Raw genomic sequence first — 12,379 nt, forward strand, 5'->3', positions numbered from 1 at the left:
ATTCCCATAGCTGTCCTTAGATGAAGAACTATGTCAAAATGGCAGTGGTACCTCTGTGGGGAAAATCACTTCTCTTTGACAGATGGGCAAACTGAGGCATAACCTTGGCAAATTACTTTCCCAAAGTCAAATCAAGAGGAGATGACAGGAAGATGCAATTATATATGAGCTAACTTTTGTGATTTGACTTAGGGCATCAAGTTTATTCCACTAACCCCAGGGCCAAAGGCCAGGGATCAAAGCCTTTTTTCATTTCTCTAAGTTCCCAGGATTGACCTACTCTGCTGCCCCTTGCTCCTCCTGCTCTCAGCCCAATCTCGCTGACGTTCAGAAAAAATTAAGTAAAAAAATCTGCCAGAGAGGAGGAAAAAGTCCAAACAATCACAGATGGCAGACTTGCAAATTTAATTTAAAATCATTCTTTATTATCCAAAATATTAAAATTAAAGCTATAATGCCCAAAGGAAAACACAGATTAAAACGCCCTATGTTTCACAGCCTCTTCCTCAGGGGGTCCCAAAAACACTGAGTGAGAAGGCTTTGAAAAGAAAGCAGGAGTTCAGGAGCAAAGAGCCAGCTGTAGATCATTGAGCCAAACACTCGGTGACTGACCCAATCAGCTTCCCTTAAAGCCAAACACCAACTGTTTCATGTGCAATTAATGATTGCCCTGGCAAATGAAAGTGCATCAAGTCATCACAGGAATCTTTGAATGAGAAGACACACAGCAGTCACAGGTAGCTTGTCCCTGGTATCTACATAATAATATTACCAGGCTAATCTAGGCTCAGAGATTTAATTCTGCAAAACACCATGCACTAAATATTTATATTCATAAAAAGGCTAAGGAAAAAAATTGCTCATGTGCTGCCTCTAGGCTCTCCATTTGTCTAGAATAGGCTGCTACACATTTGCAAGGGTGTATGGTTGGGGGTCAAGGGCATCAGTCAAGTGTCAGAATCCCAGTGTTTCTGGCCCCCAACTTCACCCTTTGAAAGGGACTCATTGCTGGACTGGGCGTTTAGAGGTACCAAAGAGAAGACAAAATCCCTTCTTTCTCTGGAGATGCCAAAGTGGAAAAGGAAGCCCTCTCATATGTCAGTGCCAAGAAAGGGGCAGTGAAATGGGTGAGAATGTCTGTTCTTCATTCTTTGCTGCAGAAAATTAAAGTCCTCAGAGGACCAGAGATGGTTAGAGTCATACTTTATACATTTCCAATTCTCAATTATAAATACAATTCTGATTCCAGATGCCGCCATGCTTGAACTGTAAATCTAAAGAAGAGGGACTCTTCAAATAACCATAAATGAAACAATGCCAATGGAAAAAACATGTGTTTTCTTTGGCCTTTTGAATTTGTCTTCATTTTCACTACCGAAGCCTAATTTGAGCTTTGTCCTCGCACAAATGTTCTCACTGCAGCACACTGCTGGGCCTGGGCACCTCCAGCATATAAGTCGTAGGACCTAACCCTCTCCTCATGGAGTTGCCAGGATCATTTCTGTGTCCATCCTGGAGATTGCACTTCTCTCCCACTGGCATCTCAAACCCAGTTTTTCAGTCCAGCCCCCTCTGCCCTTTTTCTCTCCTTGGCAGAAAACACAGATGATAAAGCCTATCTCTTCCCTGTATACACCATGACTTGGAGCCTTCAGCAACTTTTGCAGGGCTCTGCATATGGTAATCAAGATGGGATTAACTAACATAAATTACATTGGTTACAATCCAAAAAGATTAACCAGCTTTAAGGGTTTCATGGCTATGTGCTACACTTTTTAATTTTCCTACAATTAAGATAACAACAAATAATATTGACAAATAAACTGCCAGATCTGCTAGCTGAATCCCTGCTGCGGGAAGGGAGGGTTGTTCCGTAGCTGAGTGATTGTCCAGCCATTGCCTGATCATTGTGGTCCAGCCTGTGAGTTCTAGCGCACTGGGGCATTGGCACCCAAGCTGCTTGGGTGGAGGGGCAATGAAGAATGGTTGCTGGCTTTGCTCTTAAAAAATTTAAAAGATAATAATCCTGACTCTTGCTCTCCTGCCACCACTGAGAAAATTTTCTGGTTTCCACTGATTTCTCAACCTCCTGCTAGAGAAAATCCGGGGTAAGGGGATCTATATCTCATGAAGCACAACTATATCAACTTGTTAACTAATTTGGAGTCACAAATCCAGGGCCTAAAATAAATTAGACCTAGCATTAATAAAATTTGGGGGCAGGTAAGACCAAGCATCTCAGTGGAAAACCTCTCCCACACAGATGCCGATGGAGGTCTATGGAGGCCAGACTTCTCCCTGCCTGGCCGTCCTGGCACTGGGGACAACAGGAGGCTGGAAGATGTTTTGGACCCTCTCTCCAAAGTAACTGAGCCTTAGCTTTGCAGATAGGGTCCAGTTACTTCTATTAGTGCTGGAGAAGAAGACAGCAGGAGGAAGGGCGAGGAGAGGACTACAAAGAGAAGAAGAATCATCGTTATCATTAAATGAGAGTTGACTATGTTCCAGGCACTGTGGTAAGCATTTTCCCTCAGTAATTCATTTAATCTTCATACTAATCCTATGAAGTAGACCTTATTATCTAACCCCACTTTACAAGTGAAGAAATCGAGGCTTAGAGAAGTTAAAAAGGGGTCCAGGAATTGAACCCAGGTTTTGATTCCAGAGCCTTTGCTCTTAACTACAAAATCAATGAATACTGCCAAATAATTCCAGGTACAAAAGGTGTTTTTTCTATAGCAAGATCTAAATTCTGATCTAAGCTAGAAACAAGAAATCTAGCCTCAGAGTCATGCTCACCTTAATACTATGTTTGATCTTTATCAAAATTAACAAATATCTGACAAGAACCCAGGTTCCTGGGCCAAATGGAAGAGTGAGGGACTGTTTTGTGTTTTTCAAATTATGGCCAGTAGACAATCTTTTTAACTAAATCATTTGAGAAGCTTGTTAAATTGCAGGTTCTTGGGCCCACCCAATCTTCTTGATCAGAATCTCTGAAAATGGGTCTCATGAGTCGGCTGTTTAACAAGCTCTCCAGATGATTATTACACATGCAAAATTGGAAAACCATTGGGATAAACCATGAACACTGCCCTCATATAGTTCTAATCAAACCCAAACTCCCCACCAAGGCATCCAGGCTACTAATCTGACCCTAGGTGGCCCTCATCTCCACTCTCCTTGATCTCTTCAGTCTTTCATACATGCCATCTGCATATCTTCCTCCTGTCTTTATTCTAGTTTACTCTGGCCCCTGCCCTCACCTACACTTTCCCTCCACTCTTCATTTGTAGTTGTATTTTATACACCTGTGCCTATATGGCCTCTTTCTCTCTTTTTATTTTTTATTTATTTATTATCATTATTTATACCTACAGCACATGGTCTTCCTAGGTGGTCTCCCATCTAAGTACTAATCAGGCCCGAACCTGCTTAGCTTCCAAGATCAGACAGGATTGGGCTTGTTCAGCATGGCATGGCCGTAGACCATGGACGGTGGCTCCACTGGGGTGTGAACCTAGGACCTTCTGCGTGTAAAGCAGATGTGCTAACTGCTACACTATGGAACCATGTCCTCTCTCCTCTCTTTTTAAATGTAATTTTAATTAAAGTACAATATACATATAAAAAATGCACAGAATAACAATTTTGTATATGCAGTTAGGAGATTTTGCTTCAGTATAACACTTGGAAATACCTTTTTCTTCTGCGAAACGTAATGTGAACTCAGCATCGCTGATCATGCCGAGTCCTTGGTAGGGAACTATAAACCTAATGAACAGTAGCATTGGCTAAACCTTGGTCAGAAACAGTTCGTCTAACGAGATGCTCAGAAGAGAATTTTGGCACCTTGAAATAAATAAATAATTAAAATGAACAGAAAGAATTTCAAATAAAAGGCGAACTGGGAGTCACGTGTGGAGGTCATGTGAGGTCATGTGGGAGTCACATTGCTGCCACATGGGTCACATGGGACTCACGTGGTGATTACGTGTGGGTCATGTGGGAGCCTGCAGATCATTGAATTTTTTTCAAAGTCAATATGCTCATGTAGCTAGCATGAAGTCTTTTTTTTTCTTTACACAAATTTTACTCTAAATAGCACTGAAGAATAATTTGTCTTTAGTCTCTTAAAGGGGCAGCAAAAAAGGGAAATTCCACTAGGGTCATCATTCGTTAAAGATTCTCCTTATAGAAACTTCTCCCCACCCAAGTCTCTCTCCTTTCATTCTTTTCACAAATATTTATTGAGCACCTACCACATTAGGTTCTGGGTGGATAATGACGAACAAATTATACTTGGGTACCGCTTTCATGGCACTTACGGTCTCATGAGGGAAACAAACGAAACACAAGTAAGTGAACAATGATTATATATTGTGATGGATTCTCTGAGAGGACTAACTAGGGGCTCTGATGAGCCTGAAGGGGGAGGAGGACAGGCCAGGAAAGGAGAAAAAGCATCTTAGGTAAGAGTATGAATAGCATGTGCAAAGACCCTCAGGTGGGACATACCTTGGATAATAGAAGGAATATTTTCTTTCTCCTCTGACTTTGGTGGCCTCCCTTCAGCCCCCTCCTCCCATCTTTAGAATTTCTTCTATTCCACCAGAAGCTTTCCATTCTGTCTACCACCACTTATACAGAACAATCTACCACTTTCTCTCTTGCAGCGTAAGAAAGTTTCATTAACACAAACCCCAACTGCTTAGTGAGGTTGAGAAGAAGGAAAGAATGTAAAAGAATGCTAACTTTTTTTTGTCCTAGAAATGTTTAAATAGGATTTATCCACCTTCTCTTTGAAATCAACCCTCAGTTTGTCCTCAATGGGGGTAGGTGTCCTTGAACTAGGTCTGCAGGAAGCCTCTGAGTTGTCTCCTTTCTCTGGTTTCTCACAGTTATCTCTGGGAGAATCACAGAGGAGCTCCGTTCAGGAGCTCAGAGATTTTAAATTAAGAAGTCTCACCAGTGGTTTCAGCAGCTGCACTGCTTTGTTTCTGAGGTAACACTGTCACTGATACCCCTGGCATTGAAAGGAGGGGGCAGCACAGTCTGTGCCCCAAAGGGTTTGGCTATGAGCCATTCAAATTCTCACTTAGTACTGATGACTCGAATAAAAGTGTTAACAACTACACAGAGACCAGAGAGTTTAAGAGTGGTTGTTGGCTATGTATTTTGACTTTCTTCCGGCCTATGTCAGTGTGGGTGGGTCCCTTGTGCCCTCTGATCTTAGAGGGAGGCTGAGCAAGTCCTTCCACTTGCCTCTTTTCTCCCTTTTCCACCTTTACCCACCAGCCCACGCTCAGATCCTCTTTCACTCCTATCTCCCATGGTCTGGCCTCTTCTCTGAAGGACTCCTTCAGTCAGATTCCCTGACAGGTGACGGAACTGAGGAGAATGTTAGGAGGCGAGCCATCATAATGAAATAATTAGATCTTTCAAAAGCCCAGATTTACAACCCTTTGCACATCTCCAGTGTTATGTGATAGAGTGTCTCATTCCATTAAATTCCACATGTTCTGGAGAAAATGAATTAAAATAAATAAACAAAAAACTAAGCTGCCATACTTAGATTTCAAGTTAAGTCCTGAAAGTCAAATTTTGGTAAGATCCTTCTTTATGTCCTTCTGGGCCCCAGGCCTTGACAGGATTCTGTCAAGTCCTTGTCAGTATCATCATTGTTACCATCATCTAACATTTACTGAGTCTCTGCCATGAGCTGGGGCCTGGGCAAAGTGCTTCACATGTATCTTTTCCTCCTGATCCTGCTAAACCTAGACTCTTAGCCTGAACCAGGACAGTGGTTCTGAGGGTCAGTTTCCAGGGCTCTGCTGTAAATGAGGCAGACTCTCAGGCCAGCACTGGAACCAGCAGGGAGAACCCAGCGACTGGGGACGAAATTTAGATAGGTTGCTCTCTGACAGGACATGGTTGGGACACTTCTCTAAGAGACTAGAGAGCAGCATGGTCATGTGTCCATTTACTGACAATGTAAGAAGATACTAGGTTAAGATAAAGGAATTCTGTGCTCAGGAAAGCTTTGAGATCAGAAGTGAGTAGAGAGCTTTATGACCTTATATATTGTGAGCTACTGACACATTCATGGCTGAAATGATATATCTGAGATTTGCATCAATATAATGCAGAGGGTGAGGGAAAGAAATGGGTAGGTGTACACATGAAACAAAAGTGGCCGTAAGTCAATATTTTCGAAGCTGAGGAAAGGGTAAAAGAAGGTTTATTATATTCTTCTCTTTTTCTATATGTTTGAAAGTTTACATAATTGAAAATTAAACACACACACTATAGTTTTTTCTTTTTTTTTCTTTGCGTGTGTATTTACTTTGGGGTGTTTTTTTTTTTTCTTGGTTGTTTTGTTATTGTTTCTAAAGCAAGGTGCCTTTATTTATTTACTTTTTAAATGTCAGCCTATTTTAGCTGTGGTAAGGACAAACCAAATCAAACGAGTTTCATTTATAATCAGGCCAGTGAGAAAAGAGCTCTCAGGATCCAGAGACAGTAGTAGTAAGAGACAATTGTGAGAGCACCCCAAGAAAGCAAATATTCTGGGATAGGGAATCCAGACATCATTGTCTAGCTGTCCTGGCTCCCTCTTCTACACTGCTGCCCCTCCTCAGAGTTGTTCCCCTCAAAAATTGTCTCTTGATATGAGAGTGTGTTTGATTTAAAGGGTAATTCTCTGACATTAAAGTCCTGCCTTTCCCCTATCTCCTGCCCGAATCTGCTCCCAGACCTGTCTGAGGCTGACAGCCTGGCTGTCTGGATTCCCACCGTTCTACTGACTACTGTGCTCCCACATGGAAGCTCCTTCCAGCCAAAAGTCCCACTGGATTTTTCCCTGGAGCCTCCCTGAATGACCTGCCCTGCCCTGCCCTGACCTTCAGGGCTGTCCAGATTCAAGATCTAATCCAACCCTAAACTGGTCCCATGCTGAAATCTTCCATTTGTCCTTACAGAGACACTATCCTTTTCCACCCTGTCTGAACTTGGGAAACAACCCATATGGACTGCATCCTGCTCTTTGGCTTCTGTTTGGCCAACGGGAGATATAAGGTTAGCAGGCAGAAAGAGTGTGATGTTGGGGTATAAATCCTTCTAGATCTCTCCCTGTTGAGTTACTGGGAAAAGGCTGCATCCCCTTTTGAAGGCCATAGCTATTCCCTGGGTCTTGGCAACCACTACCTCCCCTTAACCCTGCAGGCCCAGGAGGGTATGGCTCCCTGCTGTTGCTAGCCTAGGATATGCACTATCCCTGTTGGTCTCCCTAAATCCTGCCCACGCCTTTGCAGACGGGTCCTTAGTTAAACCCTCCTCACATTAATCAAGTTTACACGCGCCAGAACCCTGACTGATACAGGCCCATACTGTTGCTAAGAGAGCCCTGGTTAGTATACATGTTTATGTTTCATTTCCCTTACAAAATACAAAACTTCTTGAAGGCAGGACCTGTTTCTTATTTATCTATAGAGTGACAAACACATAGTGAGTGTTTAATGCTCACTGATAGAACTAATCCTATCCTGGATCACCTCTTTCTAAAACGGCATTTTTGGGAGGGAAGGAGAATCAAATGAAAAATAGCTTCGGGTAATGTAAATGTCTGGGAATTGATAGCAGCCAGATAAAGGGAATCAACAACTTGAAGGAATGGTAGTGTTGGGATCTGGACAAAGGCTAATTAAAGAGAAAACAACCTACATAAACTTCAACTAATATCTGTAAAATAGTGTGGTAAATACTGTTGGTCAAACAGCATCTAACAAATCTAAACAAAGAAATCACAAGAAAGATAGCTTCGTCAGTACAAAAGGCTGATTAATCTGGGAAACTATGCAGCAAATATATGAAGTATCTTCTTCTAACCAAAATGAACACTCTTTTTGTCTACTTGGATAAATGTTTCTGATTTGAATACTACAGTTAATAGATGAGACATTGTCACTGCAGTTAGGCTCTGGGGATAGACTACCTGTAAAAAAAAAAATCCATATTAGTTGTCTATTGCTGCATAACAAATAACTCCCAAACTTAACAGCTTAAAACAGCAATGAACATTTATTATCTCACATGGGTCAGGAATTTAGGAACAATTTAGCTGAGTGTTCTACACAGTGTCCCATGAGATTGTACTCAGGGTGTTGGCTGGGGTTGTAGTCTTCTGAAGGCTTAACTAAGGCTGTTGGATCTGCTCCAAGATGGCTCACTCATGTTACTGGCTCTTTGGTGCTGACTGTTGTCAGAAAGTTTCAGTTCCTTGCTATGTAGACCTCTTGGTAGGGCTGCTTGAGATTCCTCACAACAAAGTGGCTTATTTCCCCCAGAGCAAGTGATCTAAGTGAATAAGGAATAAACCACAATATCTTTTATAACCTCGTCTTGGGAGTCAATTTCTATCATTTTTGTAATATCTCATTGGTTACACACATCGGTCCTAGTCAATATAGGAGGGATGTGAATATCAGGAGGCAAGAATTTTTGGGTGTCACCTTGGAGGTAGCTACCATAATATTTGTGTTCTTCTTATTGCATTCTGTCAGGAGCACACAATTTCAGTTTGCCCTATTCCTGATAATGGGGCAAATTTTTATTCACTCCATTAAAGTTTTATCTGCCAGCCTTCTCCACTGTGAAGTTACCCTGTCTTTTTTCAAATCATTAAATATTTTGGGAGGTGAAATGATGTGTTCTTTATCTCCATTATTCTTTGAGCACTTCATTGCATTTTGGCACAAAATGTTCTAGGCTCATCTTGTACTTTCTTTGTCCCAGCCCTAGAAACAGCCTCTTTTCCAAGGAACACTGATTCCTTTTAGTGGAGAATGGTATTAGAAGCTAAGATCTGGACACTAACTGTACTCAATGCTTTTGGGTATTGCTGCTCCAAGGCCTTCTCAGTGGGCAGAGCTAGGGACTCTATGTATGTATGTATGTATGCATGCATGCATGTAAGCAATCTCTCATGTGAGCTTCTTCCTCCGCATGGATGCCCTTACCACACTACTTGGGCTTCAATAGCCCATGCCAGACCACCTCTCAGCATGGACATCAACCTTGTTCTGCTCTACATGATGATTTTAAGACTAAATTGTTTAGGAAGAAGGTGCAAACTGAGTCTATCTTGACTATATATGTAAATTATGTGAAATTTAGAACTATTAATTACTAATATTTATTGAATACTTACTACGTAATAGGTAATGTTCCAAGGATTTTCCATGAATCTTCAGAGAAGCCCAATAATATGAGAACAATTATGGTACTCTTTTTGCTGATGAGGCATCAAGAGGTTAAGTAACTTGCCTAAGGTCACATAGTTACCAATGAGATATAGCAGAAATGTTTTATTGAACTTATAGAGCACATCCTTAAAGAGGAGGAAGTATCTTGTGTCCTTCCTAGCATCCTTTTGCTATAGGCCTAGAGCACAGATGTTGCTAAATGTACTCTGGGGACAAATTGCCCCCACCGAAAACCAGTGGTCTAGAACAACATTAATTTAATCTAAGGAAAACTAATTTTGATTATTTGTGCTAATGAAAAGAAAAAAAAAAAGGGTGGACAAACATAATCCAGAAGAGCAGAAAAATGCAAAAATCTAATTTTGTGTGGCAGAGATTGCTAGTTGTCTATTCTGGTGTCCATTAAAAGAAGATTTTTCTCAACTTTTCTCCTCCAACTCTATACCTGACCTGTGTTTGCACCCATACTCTCCTCTTTCCTCCCTGTCGCTGGAGATTAATCCCTCCATCTGAATCTCATCTTGTCTTATCTTCTCAGGACTTGGCTCCATCATTATTTCCAGTCTCTTGCTTTTTCAACTTTTTCTCACTAATGGATCCTTTCCACTAGCTTTAAATAGGCTCAAGTTTCTCACTTCTTTTTACTCCCCAAGTTTTTATTTTGGAATACTTCAAACTCTCATAAAAATAGCAAGAAGGGCACAATGGATACCCATAACACTAGATCCACCAATTATTAATACTTTGCCACATTTTTTTTGTTTGTTTGTTTTAGTTCTCTCGTTGTCTCCCTTCTATCTTTCTTTCTCCACAAATACATATTTTTTCTCCCTAAACCATTTGAGAGTTAGTTGCTGGCATTATAACATTTCACCCTAAACACTTCAATATGTATCTTCTAGTTCTCTTATTCTCACAATACAATTATCATACTCAGGAACTTTAACTTTGATAAAATACTATTCTCTAATATACAATCCATATTGAATTTTCTCAGATCGTCCCACTAGTATCTTTTATAATTGTTTACTTTTCTGTATATCAGTGTATGTGTGTGTGTTGTTCTGGCGCCCAATCAGGGATCAGTCATTGCATTTAGTTGTCATGCCTCTTCAATTTCCTTTGAGTTAAAGTCTCCCTGCTTTCAAACAAGACAATGAACATTTTCCCTAGACTCCCAACTACTACCTCTAACCACTGTGATGTCTCTCTTCTCCTTCCCTTGACAGCCACATGTTTTGTGAGAAGAGACCAGGAGTCTTCATTTCCTCACCTTCCCTCTTCTACTCACTGCAGTATGGCATCTGTCTCCCATCATGATCCACATTTGCCAGATATTCCTTCTGCCTCCCTCATCACTTTTTGGGCTCGGTTGCTGGCCCTTCTGCTCATCCTATAAATCTTAAGGTTTTTCAGGATTCTGTCTTAAACCTGCTACTCTTTACACTGCTTACACTTCCCCGAGTGATTTCATTCTTTCCTGGAGTGTTTCAGTAACCACCTATATGCTGAAGATTGCTATCTGCGCCCAGGTCTTTCTCTCCAGCTTCAGTTCCCAATATTCAACTGCCTCCTCAACATCTGAATCCATGGGAAAGTCTTGTGGGCACCTTGAAGCAATGTGTCCAAGAAAGAACTAATTATCCTCCTACCAACCGTGCCTTCTACTGTGTTCCGTCTTAAAAAATGACACTTCTCATTCATCCTGTTTCCTGAGCCAGATACCTAGAAGTCATCTTTGACGCATCCCTTTGACATCATCCATGACTTATCAAATCAATCACCAAGTCCTACAGATTCTATCTCCTAAATGTCTTTAGAATATATTTTCTTTCTGTTCTCATCTCCTCCTTTATCAGACCTCCATCATCTCTTCTGTGAAGATTTCAGAAAGCTCATAATCCTTTTCCCAGCCTCCAGCCATAAGAGATTTTCTAAAAATACAAATATGACCATAATGCAGCCCTTCTTAAAAATTTTCAGTAGTGTCTTATAGCCCTCAGGATAAAGTCCAAATTATTTAATTTGGCCTGTAAACTAGGGTAAAAGTCAAAACGTTTTATAGCTGGTAAGGCACAGGCACTAAGCCCACTTAGAAAGGACGTCAGCTGGTTCACCTGACCAGAATGTGCTAGCTGAATAATGGCTTGCGCATAGAATCCATACTATTGTCCTCTGCAGTCTCATCTAGTGCCACTCTTCCCCTAAAGACACACTAGCCTTGATTTGGTTCTGGGAATGCACCAACAAAAATGCACTTACCTTTGTCCGGCACACTCTTTCAGGAAGTCCCACCATCACTCCACCCCATAATCCCCACTCTAAAGAGCTGCTTTGAAAGGGACTGATCCAGATAAAGATGTCCTTGGTCTATGACAGTGAGAGCATCTGTTGAGGGAACCTAATCTGGAACACAGTTCACTGTTAATGACTCATTCCACTTATGCACAAAACACAGAGCCCCAATGAGGTCAGCAAACTTTTAGAAGTAGGTAACTGACTCTTGACCTTTTACGAGGACAAAGAAATGAGGAGAAAGATGAAAATTCTTTATTTAGTCCCAACTAAAATAGTATCTCTCCTGCCAAATGAAATACAAATAACTTTTCCTACCTTCATTGGACTCTTTGACTCTAGGATTAAGCCTATCAGATATTCAAATAGTTGGTAGTTTATTAATCAGTTAATTGCTTTGCTTCCATTTAACCCTGAGCTTTGATTGGCTGTCCTTGGAAAATTGAGGGCTTTTTTTTTTTTTTTTTTTTTTGCGGGAAGGTGGGTGGAGAGGAGTAATTCTTTGGAAGGCAGGTTAGATGTCGAGGGGGACTCTGGATAGCCAGAGATCAGCAAGAAGGCACTGGATATCTAAACTCTTAGGCAGTGGTCTTAAATCTGACTGTAAATTAAAACCACCCAGAATATTTTTAACATTATCATTGCCAAGGGCCTACCACAGATCTATTAAATCAGAACACCTTGAGGGTAGAGCTTGGGCATCAATATTTTTCCTAAAGCTCCTCAAATGGTTTTTATGTGCAATCAGAGTTGAGAATTCCACCAGATACAAGAGAGGGGAATGCCATGGGATGAGAAAGAAGTGCAAGCATGTGTGGAAT

The 12,379-nt window shown here is 41.1% G+C and overlaps 1 pseudogene; it reads right to left on the reverse strand.

Moving 5' to 3' along the window:
* Positions 1–3,371: 3,371 nt before the first annotated feature.
* Positions 3,372–3,490, reverse strand: LOC111731077 (annotated as a pseudogene).
* Between the last annotated feature and the right edge of the window lie 8,889 nt (positions 3,491–12,379).

The sequence above is a fragment of the Pteropus vampyrus genome, unplaced genomic scaffold (assembly GCF_000151845.1).
Source record: "Pteropus vampyrus isolate Shadow unplaced genomic scaffold, Pvam_2.0 Scaffold348, whole genome shotgun sequence".
In the NCBI taxonomy this organism is placed as follows: domain Eukaryota; kingdom Metazoa; phylum Chordata; class Mammalia; order Chiroptera; family Pteropodidae; genus Pteropus; species Pteropus vampyrus.